We start from the raw sequence: 15,114 nt of genomic DNA, 5'->3' as shown, positions 1-15,114 counted from the left end.
TTTGGCAGTAGTCGGGGGCAGTGTAATCTGAAACCGGGTAGGCTTCTGTCCAACGGGAAAGAGCACAGACAACTACGAGAACATATTTGAATCCTCGACATCGTTCCATCTGGATATAATCCATCTGGAGGACTTCAAAAGCATGATCGGGAGGTTGAAATCCACCCTGCTCTACGGGGATGCTTTTACCTGGATTGAACTGACAACATATCATACAGGTACGAACTTTTTGTTTAGCTGCTGCTCGCAAGTGTTTGTTGAACCAAATGTGTTGAATGCTGTCTAGCATAGCTTTTTCTCCTAGGTGTGCTGGACTATGTATCGTATTAATGATGACTTGAACCATGGAGTCGGGAAGAAACCATATAGATTTTTCCTTCGTCATCCATCCTTGATCCGTTTGGATCCCTCCTAATTCAGTCCATTTCTTTATTTCTTCTGGTGTAGCATGTGTCTGTATGTCAATTACATCAAGGGCGGGATCCTTAACTGTCATGCAATGTGTTGGTGTCGGAACTATTGTCTTTGTCATGTCCGTTGTGTGAGTCTGATTCTGAGCAGTCTGTTTAGCTGTTCTGTCAGCTAGGTCATTACCCTGAGAAATGATATCGGTAACTTTGGTATGGGCTTTGCATTTCATAATCGATATTGCAGTAGGCAGATGAATCGCGTCTAATAGGGCTTGAATGAGGGGTCCGTGTTGGATGTGGGCACCGTGAGAAGTTAAATAACCTCTCTCTCGCCACAGTACGCCGAAGTCATGGACGACTCCGAATGCATAACGTGAATCTGTGTATATGTTGACTTTCTTATTTTTGGCTTGAATACAGGCTTGCGTCAGAGCGATGAGCTCTGCTGCTTGAGCTGACAAAGTGTTAATACAATTTGTTTCAATGACTTCAGTGTCTGTTGTGACTGCGTAAGCGGCCACTAACTCTCCTGTACTTGTTCTCATACATGACCCATCTACATACAATGTCAAGTCTGGATCTGACAAAGGGATATCTGTCAAGTCTTGTCTGGGTTTCGTCGTGATAGTAATGACTTCGACACAATCATGTGCCAATGGATCTGTTCCGCCTACTGGTAACAGTGTGGCAGGATTTAACGTATTACAACGTCTGATTTCTATGTGTGGCTGAAACAATGTTAATTCGTAACCAGTGAGTCTCGCTATAGTCAAGTGTTGTGTTTGTGTGCGGTTCAAAAGAACCTCTACTGCGTGTGGTACTTGTACTGTCAATTGGTGTCCTAACACTATGGCATCGCTTTGTCTGATAGCTAAAGCTGTTGCTGCCACCGATTTCAGGCACGCAGGAAGAGCCTGAGCTACTGGATCTAATGTACTAGAGAAATAAGCGCATGGTTTGTGTGATCCTGCTTGTTCCTGAGTGAGTACTGACAAGGCAGTACCTTCGCGTTCTGTAACAAAGAGTGTAAACTGTTTACTGTAACATGGTGTTGCTAAGACAGGTGCTTGGCATAAAGCTTTCTTTAAACTTTCAAAGGCGTGTGTATGTTCTTGAGTCCAAGGGAGGACAGTCGATGTGGCTGCCTCCTGTGTTGTCAACTGGATGAGTGGCTTTGCTAGAAATGCATATTGAGGGATCCACTGCCTACAGTATGAAGTGAGACCTATAAAAGCCCGCACCTCCTTTTGTGTCTTGGGTTGTGACATGTTAGCAATTAACTGGATGCGGTCGGGTGTAAGCTGCCTTCCCTCCTTGGACAGTGAGTGCCCAAGGTAAACAACTCGCTGGACACAGAATTGCAGCTTAGAAGGGGACACCTTGTGCCCCTTGTCAGCCAGAAATTTCAAAACCGTCAGTGACGCTTTTTCACATTCATGTTCACTTCGGGCGGTGATCAGCAGATCATCGACATATTGAAGCAAGGCAGTGCTAACGGGCATGTGGATACTGTCAAGTTCTCGTTTCAGTGCTTGGCTATAGATGCTGGGGCTTTCTGTAAATCCTTGAGGTGCGCGTGTGAATTTAAAACTTCGTCCATTTAAACTGAATCCGAACAGATATTGACTTTCCGGATCTATGGGGACGCTAAAGAAAGCATTCTTGAGATCAATTACAGTGAAGAACGTTGCTTCTGAGTCAATAGCTGTTAGTAATGAAGAGATATCTGGGACCACAGGGTATTGTGGTACAATACATTTATTTAATTCGCGCAGATCAATAACTAATCGATATACTGGTGGTGCTTTTGGATCCGTTCTTTTAAGAATCGGAATTATCGGGGAATTACATACATTGGAGTCGGTTTTCGACAACCACTCCTTGTGCAATGAGCTCGTCAATCATTTGCAGTAAAGCCACAACAGCATCTGGTGGTAACTTGTATTGTCGCATTCGTGGTAGTACTACTCCTGTTTTCAGCGTGACTCGATATGGTGTAATGTTCATGCAACCAACATCAGTGGGGCCTTGTGCCCATAAATGTGTAGGTAAATTCTGCAGCCGGTGATCCATGTCTCTGGACACGTAGTGACCTTTAAAGTCACGCAAAAATAATCGTACTCCTTCCGGAGAACAACATATTATAGCTCCTAGAGCTTTCAATGTTTTTATACCTAACAAGTTTTCTGGACATGATTTAGTAAGCAATAAATCTGTAGTACGTGTCAATGGACCAACCGTGAGTGGAAGAGGTTGTGTTACGTCATTAATTATAGGTTTTCCTGAGAATCCAAGGGAAATATTCTGTGAGCCTGAGAGGGGTGCCCCTGGAACTTCACTGCGTCTTATAGTTGTTCTGCTTGCCCCTGTAGCAAGTAAAAACTTTCTGTCTTCCCCTAATAGTTCACTATGTACATAAGGTCCCTCTTGGTCTACAGGAACCTCAATAAGGGGTAAGCCAACTTCCCTCTCTAGGCTATTTCATGTATATCGCTGATAATCGGGATAGTCTGCTTGTGCATACTGATACATCTGTTGTGTTGTTGCTTGTGTTGCAGCAATAGGCTGCGCCTGTGGCGGTGCTACGGTCTGTTGTGGAGCTCCCTGTTGCGGAGCTAGTTGTTGCGGAGCTAACCTAGGTTGTGCTTGCTGAGGGATTTGTTGTTGATTCTGATCCTGTCTAGGTGGACGTGGTCTCTCCTGGGTTCTACCTGTAGCAATATTATGTTTCAGGACTGGACAATCGTGTATATAATGACCTTGTTGTTTACAATAGTTGCATGTCCCTTTCGTAGGACCTGCGGAATCACCCTTTTGATGACCATCGGCTGGAACTGACTGGGCAACAAGCATTTTCATTTTCGTATCTTTCATACGTCTTTGTTCATGTTCTTGTTCTTCTCTAATTCTATTGTGGTGATATTGTAACATCTGTAACATCTGTGATGGGGTATTACCTTGCCAGGTACTTTCGAATTTCAATACTCTATTCTTGACTTGTAGCAGAGAATTTTCAACTAATTTTGTCACAAACAGATGTGGATATGACTCGCTACTTGCTTTTATGCCACTATTTATACCAAAACATTTTTCAAATCGGGAATAGAAATCACTAGTGTCTTCATCTGGCTTTTGTTTACAGGCTGATATTGCACCCCAGTCTTCCTTTTTCGTAGTTAATAAACGTGGCAGTACCTGCACTAGTAGCCCTGCTAGTGCTGTAGTCTTTTCCCCAAGCCCTGCTCCTGCAGTTCGGGCCCTTTCTTCGTTTTCTAATGCTGTCCAATCTATCTTTTGGTCTCCCACCTCCCATTCCTTTTCTTTGAGTTTCTCGTAAACACCGGCGGGTAATAGGACTTTTAATATTTTCATAATGTCGGGGTAGGTATACTCTCCCATGAGTAACATGTCTTTTATCTCGCGGTGGAAACCTGCTGGGTCCTTGTCATGGCTGGGTACTACTTTCTTCATTTCTAATAATTCCAGTTTAGTTATAGGCGTGTACACAAACACGCGTGTAAAGTTATTACCGTCACCTCTGATTGGGTGTACTTCGCGTAACGGGTTCTGTCTATCTATGTGATACATTTTTCTTCCCATGATGGGAACTGGAACGTGTTCTGGGCATACGAAAGTTAAATATTGGTTTCGAAATTCTAGAATTTCATTAATTAAATCAGTACCTGACCCTCTCCATTTATTCGTGAGTAGTTCTGTCAATATGTCAGGTAAGGGTCCTGGATCGGAGTGTTGGCTTTTATATAATATAAGGAGGTGTTGAATCATGTATATACTAGCTAAACGCTGTTCGTATGGGTCAAGATTCAGAAACGTGTGTGCAAGTACATCATCATTGTATTCGCTGGGACTATCAGCCCATTGTACTGCTGACCTGGCTAATTCTTGTTCGTCCATGGAATCGAGCATATGGTACCTCCTTCGATCTCGGAGTAATTTATCAGCGGCTTGGAATAGGTGTTCAGGGGATCTTGTATTTAACATAGGGTTTGGAAAATGTCTATTATATTCTGGACGTATTGGACGTATCGGGTCATTAAAGCCTCTAGTATTATTATGGGGTCTTCCTCTACCTACGTAAGCTATCGTTTCTAATTGTTCTGAGTCTTGCTCCTCCTCTTCTTCTGATTCTACTCTGTCTGCTTCTCGTCTTTCTTTATGTATTCGTTCTACTTCCTTGCGGATCTTTCGATACATGGCGATTATACACGCCTGTTTATCGTGTTTCTCTTCTGATATGTTCTGACCCCATTTGGTAAGTTTTTGCATGGTATCATGATCTGCCCCAGGCCTGTCTTGGTTCCTAATCACTCAATTTATGAAGAAACGTAGTAGTTGTCTTTGTACATCCACTTTCTGGTATTCCATGGCTTCGTTAATACTCTCTGGACCTCGCCCTGTTTGGACAAAGCGATATATATCGTCTAGGTGTTCAACCATTCCTGGTAACTAATTAAATACAATGTAGCTCGTCGTATACGTAGTGATGATATGAGCAATTTGTCCTGTCTACCTGGCACTGGATCGTATCTACAATCCACAAGCTGTTCTTTAAACATGTCGGATGTCGCTAATTGGGGTGTACGTTGGAGTGCTAAATCTCTAAGGGTCTGTTTATTTCGCGGCGGTGTGGCAAACATGTCTGTCGTACCTCCTGTAGCACCATCTGAGGTGCTGGGCAAGAAAGGATTTGTTGGACGTAGGATAGAGATTGTAGATGCGGGAAAAACTGTAGAAACGGACGGGCCTGTGGGAACTTGTGTAGGAGTTTGTAGTTGCGGGGATACAGACGGATGCTCTTGGTGTTGAACACCATCGGCAAGCGGTATGTGTGGTATGGCATTAGCATACTCGGGAGCTACGTCATCTAAATAGGAGGAAAGGAAAACGTCCTTTGCTGTTTTGGGATGTGTTTTGGGATGTGCTTTTATCGGGAGCAATGGAGGAGTTAAGTCTTTTGGTATTTCCGGGGTAGCCTTAGGTAACCCTTCGGCCAGAAGAGGATACATACCATTCATAAGAGTGTTTTCTTTGTCTATCTACTTGTTCTGATTTTACTCGGGTACCTTCCTCAATTAATAGATTTTCTCGAGTTTTATTTGAATTCTCTCTACCTTTCTCTTCCTGTCTGAGCGCTTTTTCTGTACGTCTATATGATTCTTTACGCCATAATTCAATGGCATCTTTCTGTGATTGTCTGGCTTTCTTTTTCCATAATTCTTCTTCTACTCTCATGATGCAATCTGCATCCCAGGTCCCCGCTGCGGGCCATCTCTGACTTTCTGGCAAATCCTTGGTGTAGTCCACCCATAAATCAAGAAATAATACGGCATCTAGGCCATGCTTATGATACATAAAGTACCCTGGAGTGTCCCTAGGTGGGATGGGAACAGCTTCTTCGAGTACACCTTTTCTAGTTTTGATCTGTCTTAGTTTCGAAAAGAGCGGCATTTTTAGACCTTATTACTAGAACACACTTTATACAATAAACACAATAATGAACAGTCATTCACACCACAATATATAAAACGTATTAAAACATTTAACACTTAACAGTTTTAACGAACGATGATAACTAATAGAAAACTAGTTACTGACATAATACTGACACTAGATAATACTTATTTATATGCAAGACATACTATATATACTGCTAAACAGTACAGATACACTGCTGAAACAGTGCAGACCGGATTTGTGTACCCAAACCCGTCTTGACCGGCACAGACTATGTGCACGTAAGATGCCTCCCCGGTAATGGTACTCACCGGGTAGCTCGGAACGGAAGGCCTCGGAACGGAACTGAAAATGGACCGGACTGGACTCGACTCGACTGGACTCGGAACTTCGGAACCTGGTGGGCCTCTGTATACCTCGGATCTTGCTCTCTCAGCTAGGCTCTGGTCGGGATACTTCGCACTTCTCACCGCCTCGTCTGGGTGTTGATCGCAGCCTCAGTCGCCCCTGCTTCGCCGGAGGGAGATACAGGAAATCCTGCGGGTACGCGTTTTTGTCCGTTCAGCTGTGGCAGGAGACCGGGCCTGCAACGCACCTCCGGCGCGTGAGATGAGAAAGTGTCCCTATTCGGGCGCCAATTTATGTGGTAAATATTTCATTACCGGTACTATTTTTTATGCGGTAAAGTCTAGTAAGAATAACTCAGTAAATATAAGAGGCAGAATCCGTGGTATTAGAGGTTCTAAAAGGCTTTATTCCTATACAAAGGAATACAATTCGAATTGCAGGCTTCTATTCCATCACCACGAAAGTTCAGGAAGGAAGGGCATACATTATTGACAGATAATCAGTTTTATAGGAAATGTATTACAGTGAAACAGATGCAGGAGGCGTAACAGCTGATAGTACAGATAAAATGTGCATACGTAACTAATAGAGGCGGACATATAGGCGTAACTTAGTAAACGTCATTATACATGATGTCACAAGTGGGTGGATCCATAAAAGAATCCTGCAATGTCAGCAGAAATATTTGGCAGAGATGCGCGCGCAGCCGCATGACGTGTGATTGACGTGCAACTAGAGGGTGAAGGGGACTTGACATTTAGCTCTACATGTGGAGACAGAAGTCTGGGGGTCATGTCAACCGAATCCCAAATCATATCTAATATCCTATGTTTAAAGAACTGTGTTATCCAAAAGGAAAGGTCTCTAGGATAGAATCTATTCTATACTGACTGTTAGTGCGTGTACAAGCGTCTAAGTGTCTACATGAGATGCGAGGGGGTAGGAATATTCCATGGTAACGGGGCTATGAATTACTTGCATGAGGACAGGGACGCCTGGCCCTTTGCACGGTAGCTGGAGGAATGTTTACCTAAACTACTAGACAGGAATGCATCGGATGAGGAGCGAAGCAGATAATCTTGAAGGTGAAATACAGTTTTTGGCAGGCAACAGGCTGGATCAGGCACCGTTAGCCGCGCAGGGAGTAGGACAAAGTTCATGGATACAGATGCAGGCTCAGAATGGAGCTTTCAGAGGCAGAAAGCAGGAAAAGGCTTGATGACAGAATTCTGGGCCTACTCGCCTGAATCTGTAAAATGTGGAAAGTGAACCACATAAAGTCGGTGGCCTTTCATACTTAGGAATGGAATATTTGACCCTTTCATGGCGGATCTGAAAGAGGACATGTTGACGGTGGACGCACATATATTTGCGTCTTCAAAACTGGAACTGGAGGGAACATACATGTACTTATAGTATGCACATGGAGCCGTTGGGGTCTACGATAGGGGACATAACTGATCACAAAATTCATATTTCCTCACCTCCAGCAGGTATATCACTACATGGATATGAAGCACGGTTGTCACATGTCCTCCAGTGATGAGCATGTGCTGCTCTACCTCCTGCAGGTATATCACTAGATGGATATGAAGCACGGTTGTCACATGTCCTCCAGTGATAAGCATGTGCTGCTCTACCTCCAGCAGGTATATCACTAGATGGATATGAAGCACGGTTGTCACATGTCCTCCAGTGATAACCATGTGCTGCTCTACCTCCAGCAGGTATATCTCTAGATGGACATGAAGCACTGTTGTCACATGTCCTCCGGTGATAAGCATGTGCTGCTCTACCTCCAGCAGGTATATCTCTAGATGGATATGAAGCACGGTTGTCACATGTCCTCCAGTGATAAGCATGTGCTGCTCTACCTCCAGCAGGTATATCACTAGATGGATATGAAGCACGGTTATCACATGTCCTCCAGTAATAAGCATGTGCTGCTCTACCTCCAGCAGGTATATCTCTATATGGACATGAAGCACTGTTGTCACATGTCCTCCGGTGATGAGCATGTGCTGCTCTACCTCCAGCAGGTACATCCCTAGATGGATATGAAGCACTGTTGTCACATGTCCTCCAGTGATGAGCATGTGCTGCTCTACCTCTAGCAGGTATATCTCTAGATGGATATGAAGCACTGTTGTCACATGTCCTCTAATGAGGAGCATGTGCTGCTCTACCTCCAACAGGTATACCTCTAGATGGATATGAAGCACGGTTGTCACATTACCTCCAGCAGGTATATCTCTAGATGGATATGAAGCACTGTTGTCACATGTCCTCCAGTGATGATAAGCATGTGCTGCTCTACCCCCAGCAGGTATATCTCTAGATGAATATGAAGCACTGTTGTCACATGTGCTCCAGTGATGAGCATGCGCTGCTTTACCTCCAGCAGGTATATCACTAGATGGATATGAAGCACGGTTGTCACATGTCCTCCTTGGATGAGCATGTGCTGCTCTACCTCCAGCAGGTATACCACTAGATGGATATGAAGCACGGTTGTCACATGTCCTCCAGTGATAAGCATGTGCTGCTCTACCTCCAGCAGGTATATCACTAGATGGATATGAAGCACGGTTGTCACATGTCCTCCTGTGATAAGCATGTGCTGCTCTACCTCCAGCAGGTATATTTCTAGATGGATATGAAGCACTGTGGTCACATGTCCCACGGTGATGAGCATGTGCTGCTCTACCTCCAGCAGGTATATCTCTAGATGGATATGAAGCACTGTCATCACATGTCCTCCGGTGAGAAGCATGTGCTGCTCTACCTCCAGCAGGTATATCTCCAGATGGATATGAAGCACTGTTGCCACATGTGCTCCAGTGATGAGAACCATGTGCTGCTCTACCTCCAGCAGGTATATCCCCAGATGGATATGAAGCACTGTTGTCACGTGTCCTCCGGTGATGAGCATGTGCTTCTCTACCTCCAGCAGGTACATCTCTAGATGGATATGAAGCACTGTTGTCACATGTCCTCAGGCGAGGATAAGCATGTGCTGCTCTACCTCCAGCAGGTATATCTCTAGATGGATATGAAGCAGTGTTGTCACATGTGCTCCAGTGATGAGCATGTGCTGCTCTACCTCCAGCAGGTATATCTCTAGATGGATATGAAGCACTGTTGTCATTTGTCCTCCAGTGATAAGCATGTGCTGCTCTAGCTCCAGCAGGTATATCTCCAGATGGATATGAAGCACTGTTGTCACATGTGCTCCAGTGATAACCATGTGCTGCTCTACCCCCAGCAGGTATATCTCTAGATGGGTATGAAGCACTGTTGTCACATGTTCTCCAGTGATGAGCATGTGCTGCTCTACCTCCAGCAGGTACATCTCTAGATGGATATGAAGCACTGTTGTCACATGTCCTCAGGTGAGGATAAGCATGTGCTGCTCTACCTCCAGCAGGTATATCTCTAGCTGGATATGAAGCAGTATTATCACATGTCCTCCAGTGATAAGCATGTGCTGCTCTACCTCCAGCAGGTATATCTCTAGATGAATATGAAGCACTTTTGTCACATGTCCTCCAGTGATAAGCATGTGCTGCTCTACCTCCAGCAGGTATATCTCCAGATGGAGATAAAGCACTGTTGTCACATGTCCTCCAGTGATAAACATGTGCTGCTCTACCTCCAGCAGGTATATCCCCAGATGGATATGAAGCACTGTTGTCACATGTCCTCCGGTGATGAGCATGTGCTTCTCTACCTCCAGCAGGTACATCTCTAGATGGATATGAAGCACTGTTGTCACATGTCCTCAGGCGAGGATAAGCATGTGCTGCTCTACCTCCAGCAGGTATATCTCTAGATGGATATGAAGCAGTGTTGTCACATGTGCTCCAGTGATGAGCATGTGCTGCTCTACCTCCAGCAGGTATATCTCTAGATGGATATGAAGCACTGTTGTCACTTGTCCTCCAGTGATAAGCATGTGCTGCTCTAGCTCCAGCAGGTATATCTCCAGATGGATATGAAGCACTGTTGTCACATGTGCTCCAGTGATAACCATGTGCTGCTCTACCCCCAGCAGGTATATCTCTAGATGGGTATGAAGCACTGTTGTCACATGTTCTCCAGTGATGAGCATGTGCTGCTCTACCTCCAGCAGGTACATCTCTAGATGGATATGAAGCACTGTTGTCACATGTCCTCAGGTGAGGATAAGCATGTGCTGCTCTACCTCCAGCAGGTATATCTCTAGCTGGATATGAAGCAGTGTTATAACATGTCCTCCAGTGATAAGCATGTGCTGCTCTACCTCCAGCGGGTATATCACTTGATGGATATGAAGCACTGTTGTCACATGTCCTCCAGTGATAAGCATGTGCTGCTCTACCTCCAGCAGGTATATCTCTAGATGGATATGAAGCACTGTTGTCACATGTGCTCCAGTGATAAGCATGTGCTGCTCTACCCCCAGCAGGTATATCTCTAGATGGGTATGAAGCACTGTTGTCACATGTTCTCCAGTGATGAGCATGTGCTGCTCTACCTCCAGCAGGTATATCTCTAGATGGATATGAAGCACTGTTGTCACATGTCCTCTAATGATGAGCATGTGCTGCTCTACCTCCAACAGGTATACCTCTAGATGGATATGAAGCACGGTTGTCACATGTCCTCCAGTGATGAGCATGTGCTGCTCTGCCTCCAGCAGGTATACCTCTAGATGGATATGAAGCACGGTTGTCACATGTCCTCCAGTGATAAGCATGTGCTGCTCAACCTCCGGCAGGTGTATCTCTAGATGGATATGAAGCACTGTTGTCACATGTGCTCCAGTGATGAGCATGTGCTGCTCTACCTCCAGCAGGTATATCACTAGATGGATATGAAGCACGGTTGTCACATGTCCTCCAGTGATGAGCATGTGCTGCTCAACCTCCAGCAGGTATATCACTAGATGGATATGAAGCACGGTTGTCACATGTCCTCCAGTGATAAGCATGTGCTGCTCTACCTCCAGCAGGTATATCACTAGATGGATATGAAGCACGGTTGTCACATGTCCTCCAGTGATAAGCATGTGCTGCTCTACCTCCAGCAGGTATATCTCTAGATGGACATGAAGCACTGTGGTCACACGTCCTCCGGTGATGAGCATGTGCTGCTCTACCTCCAGCAGGTATATCTCTAGATGGATATGAAGCATGGTTGTCACATGTCCTCCAGTGATAAGCATGTGCTGCTCTACCTCCAGCAGGTATATCACTAGATGGATATGAAGCACGGTTATCACATGTCCTCCAGTGATAAGCATGTGCTGCTCTACCTCCAGCAGGTATATCTCTATATGGACATGAAGCACTGTTGTCACATGTCCTCCGGTGATGAGCATGTGCTGCTCTACCTCCAGCAGGTACATCCCTAGATGGATATGAAGCACTGTTGTCACATGTCCTCCAGTGATAAGCATGTGCTGCTCTACCTCCAGCAGGTATATCTCTAGATGGATATGAAGCACTGTTGTCACATGTCCTCAGGTGAGGATAAGCATGTGCTGCTCTACCTCCAGCAGGTATATCTCTAGATGGATATGAAGCAGTGTTATCACATGTCCTCCAGTGATAAGCATGTGCTGCTCTACCTCCAGCGGGTATATCACTTGATGGATATGAAGCACTGTTGTCACATGTCCTCCAGTGATAAGCATGTGCTGCTCTACCTCCAGCAGGTATATCTCTAGATGGATATGAAGCACTGTTGTCACATGTGCTCCAGTGATAAGCATGTGCTGCTCTACCCCCAGCAGGTATATCTCTAGATGGACATGAAGCACTGTTGTCACACGTCCTCCGGTGATGAGCATGTGCTGCTCTACCTCCAGCAGGTATATCTCTAGATGGATATGAAGCACGGTTGTCACATGTCCTCCAGTGATAAGCATGTGCTGCTCTACCTCCAGCAGGTATATCACTAGATGGATATGAAGCACGGTTATCACATGTCCTCCAGTGATAAGCATGTGCTGCTCTACCTCCAGCAGGTATATCTCTATATGGACATGAAGCACTGTTGTCACATGTCCTCCGGTGATGAGCATGTGCTGCTCTACCTCCAGCAGGTACATCCCTAGATGGATATGAAGCACTGTTGTCACATGTCCTCCAGTGATAAGCATGTGCTGCTCTACCTCCAGCAGGTATATCTCTAGATGGATATGAAGCACTGTTGTCACATGTGCTCCAGTGATAAGCATGTGCTGCTGTACCCCCAGCAGGTATATCTCTAGATGGGTATGAAGCACTGTTTTCACATGTTCTCCAGTGATGAGCATGTGCTGCTCTACCTCCAGCAGGTATATCTCTAGATGGATATGAAGCACTGTTGTCACATGTCCTCTAGTGATGAGCATGTGCTTCTCTACCTCCAACAGTTATACCTCTAGATGGATATGAAGCACGGTTGTCACATGTCCTCCAGTGATGAGCATGTGCTGCTCTGCCTCCAGCAGGTATACCTCTAGATGGATATGAAGCACGGTTGTCACATGTCCTCCAGTGATAAGCATGTGCTGCTCTACCTCCAGCAGGTATATCTCTAGATGGATATGAAGCACTGTTGTCACATGTGCTCCAGTGATGAGCAGGTGCTGCTCTACCTCCAGCAGGTATATCACTAGATGGATATGAAGCACGGTTGTCACATGTCCTCCAGTGATGAGCATGTGCTGCTCTACCTCCAGCAGGTATATCACTAGATGGATATGAAGCACGGTTGTCACATGTCCTCCAGTGATGAGCATGTGCTGCTCTACCTCCGGCAGGTATATCTCTATATGGACATGAAGCACTGTTGTCACATGTCCTCGGGTGATGAGCATGTGCTGCTCTACCTCCAGCAGGTACATCTCTAGATGGATATGAAGCACTGTCGTCACATGTCCTCCAGTGATGAGCATGTGCTGCTCTACCTCCAGCAGGTATATCACTAGATGGATACGAAGCACTGTTGTCACATGTGCTCCAGTGATGATAAGCATGTGCTGCTCTACCTCCAGCAGGTATAGCTCTAGATGGATATGAAGCACTGTTGTCACATGTCCTCCGGTGATGATAAGCATGTGCTGCTCTACCTCCAGCAGGTATATCTCTAGATAGATATGAAGCACTGTTGTCACATGTCCTCCGGTGATGATAAGCATGTGCCGCTCTACCTCCAGCAGTTATATCACTAGATGGATATGAAGCACTGTTGTCACATGTCCTCCGGTGATGATAAGCATGTGCTGCTCTACCTCCAGCAGGTATATCACTAGATGGATATGAAGCACGGTCATCACATGTCCTCCAGTGATAAGCATGTGCTGCTCTTCCTCCAGCAGGTACATCTCTAGATGGATATGAAGCACGGTTGTCACATGCCCTCCGGTGATGATAAGCATGTGCTGCTCTACCTCCAGCAGGTATATCTCTATATGGATATGAAGCACTGTTGTCACATGTCCTCCGGTGATGATGAGCATGTGCTGCTCTACCTCCAGCAGGTATATCTCTAGATGAATATGAAGCACTGTTGTCACATGTCCTCCAGTGATGAGCATGTGCTGCTCTACCTCCAGCAGGTATATCTCCAGGTGGATATGAAGCACTGTTGTCACATGTCCTCCAGTGATGATGAGCATGTGCTGCTCTACCTCTAGCAGGTATATCTCCAGGTGGATATGAAGCACTGTTGTCACATGTCCTCCAGTGATGATAAGCATGTGCTGCTCTACCTCCAGCAGGTACATCTCTAGGTGGATATGAAGCACGGTTGTCACATGTCCTCCAGTGATAATAAGCATGTGCTGCTCTACCTCCAGCAGGTATATCTCTAGATGGATATGAAGCACTGTTGTCACATGTCCTCCAGTGATAAGCATGTGCTGCTCTACCTCCAGCAGGTATCTCTAGATGGATATGAAGCACTGTTGTCACACATCCTCCAGTGATGAGCATGTGCTGCTCTACCTCCAGCAGGTATATCTCCAGGTGGATATGAAGCACTGTTGTCACATGTCCTCCAGTGATGATAAGCAGGTGCTGCTCTACCTCCAGCAGGTATATCTCTAGATGGATATGAAGCACTGTTGTCACATGTGCTCCAGTGATGAGCATGTGCTGCTATACCTCCAGCAGGTATATCACTAGATGGATATGAAGCACGGTTGTCACACGTCCTCCAGTGATGAGCAGGTGCTGCTCCACCTCCAGCAGGTATATCTCTAGATGGATATGAAGCACTGTTGTCACGTGTCCTCCAGTGATGATAAGCATGTGCTGCTCTACCTCCAGCAGGTATATCTCCAGGTGGATATGAAGCATTGTTGTCACATGTCCTCCAGTGATGATAAGCATGTGCTGCTCTACCTCCAGCAGGTATATCTCCAGGTGGATATGAAGCACTGTTGTCACATGTCCTCCAGTGATGAGCATGTGCTGCTCTACCTCCAGCAGGTATATCTCTAGATGGATATAAAGCACAGTTGTCACATGTGCTCCAGTGATGAGCATGTGCTGCTCTACCTCCAGCAGGTATATCACTAGATGGATATGAAGCACGGTTGTCACACGTCCTCCAGTGATGAGCATGTGCTGCTCTACCTCCAGCAGGTATATCTCTAGATGGATATGAAGCATGGTTGTCACATGTGCTCCAGTGATGAGCATGTGCTGCTCTACCTCCAGCAGGTATATCTCCAGATGGATATGAAGCATGGTTGTCACATGTGCTCCAGTGATGAGCATGTGCTGCTCTACCTCCAGCAGGTATATCTCTAGATGGATATGAAGCAGTGTTGTCACATGTCCTCTAGTGATGAGCATGTGCTGCTCTACCTCCAGCAGGTATATCACTAGATGGATATGAAGCACTG

The sequence above is a fragment of the Triturus cristatus genome, chromosome 1_1, assembly GCF_964204655.1.
Source record: "Triturus cristatus chromosome 1_1, aTriCri1.1, whole genome shotgun sequence".
Lineage (NCBI taxonomy): Eukaryota > Metazoa > Chordata > Amphibia > Caudata > Salamandridae > Triturus > Triturus cristatus.
The sequence above is the reverse complement of the archived record's forward strand: the minus strand, read 5'-3'. Positions refer to the sequence as shown.